The sequence below is a fragment of the Octodon degus genome, unplaced genomic scaffold, assembly GCF_000260255.1.
Source record: "Octodon degus isolate 3935 unplaced genomic scaffold, OctDeg1.0 scaffold00002, whole genome shotgun sequence".
Lineage (NCBI taxonomy): Eukaryota > Metazoa > Chordata > Mammalia > Rodentia > Octodontidae > Octodon > Octodon degus.
The window spans coordinates 12,370,254-12,371,649 of record NW_004524578.1 but is presented as its reverse complement, the minus strand read 5'-3'; the positions used below and the strand labels follow the sequence as shown (position 1 = coordinate 12,371,649).

The 1,396-nt window shown below is 56.8% G+C and overlaps 1 long non-coding RNA gene across 1 annotated transcript in view; it reads left to right on the top strand.

Annotated features, from left to right (window-relative positions):
- Nucleotides 1–286: 286 nt before the first annotated feature.
- LOC111815427 overlaps nt 287–1,396 on the top strand; it is a 16,374-nt gene continuing 15,264 nt past the window's right edge. Inside the window, exon 1 of the long non-coding RNA XR_002820123.1 lies at nt 287–460. This is a non-coding gene — a long non-coding RNA (uncharacterized LOC111815427). The remainder of the gene's footprint in view (nt 461–1,396) is intronic.

Below are 1,396 nucleotides of genomic sequence, written 5' to 3'. Positions count from 1 at the left end.
GAGAATTAAGACCTTAGTTTTTCTTTTTAAGATGGAGTCTTGCTCTGTCACCCAGGCTCGTTTCTCAAACTCCTGGTCTTTTTCCAGGTTCCGTGCCAAAACGGGCAAGATTTGTAAATACTGGCACCGGGGGAGAGTGTGATCTTTTTCTTTTCTCATCCATTTCAGAAAAGCTCAGGGGTTCATTTTTTTCTTGTGTTCTGCCTAAAGTCACTTCCAGATTGGAAGGCATGTAATGGGAAGAAGTAATAAAATAAAGTGATTTATTTGCTGAAAGGAAATGAAGCTTGTTTCGCCTGGGAGAAAGTTGTGCAGCTAGACTGTGATCGTTGAGGTTCAAACCACCCTTTTCACCAACGCTGTCCTGGAGCCCAGAGTCCAGGATTAGCAGACAGATCCGTTAAGGTTTAGCCCTTGCTGGGGCGTGTACACCGGCCACGGGCGGCTTCCAAACCCTCAGGTCAATGGCATCTCAGCTGGGGCAGTGGGGGCGGGGGCATATGATCACAAAACCTGTGCTTCTGCGAGAAGGTCTCGTGTTTTAGCAGCAAAAAATCTTTAGGATATGGCTGCTTGCCCAAGGGCTTCGGGTCTGCGTCTTCTTGTTCATCAACCTGTCAGTCATTTTTTTTTTTTTTTTTCCCGTAAAGACACAATCTAAACTCAGAAATTTTGAATCCTGAGGTTTTTACAGAGCAGAGGCCGTCACACGTAGTCTCCTGAACTAGTACTTCGGCTTGGGGTAGCCTGAGCTGGGAGGCCCCCAGTCAGCCGGGAGGGGTCCGCACTGCGGGGCGACAATCTACACCTCAGCAGCAAACCCAAAGCCTTCAGCACCTGCCAATCGCGAGCAGGGACTCCTCGGGACAAGCAGCAACGCCCACAATAGTGAATGGCACTAAGGCCAGCCTATCGGCAAGGAGGCGGTGAGGGGGTGGAGTCAGAATTAGCCAATAGAATAGAAACAATTGCTGTTGGGCGGGAGGGAGACGCCAGCGAGTTTGCGTGAAGTCGCTCCGGGGAAGCCAAGGCAGGAAGCTCGCGGAGCCAATGACCGCGGCGGGCTGGCGGCAGCGCGCCTGCGCGCTGGGGCGTGGGGCTGCAGGCGGGAGGCGGGGAGGGTGGGGGAGGGGAGCGGGCTGGAGCGCCGCGGAGCTTTTGCCGTCGCCGCAGCCGCCGCCGCAGCGAAGAGGCCATGTTGTGTGGAGTGTGGGGCGGGGGGAGGAGGAGGAGGGAGTAAAGCCGAGCGAGGAGACGGCAGAGACACCACACACGGCACAAGATGGCCGGAGAAGCAGCAGCGCCTCGAGCTGTCAGGCGCTCCGCCGCGGCCCAGGGCCTCACAGGCCGGCGGGGAGCTCCGCCCGGGCGGCCCCAAGGCCCGCGGGAGCCGAGC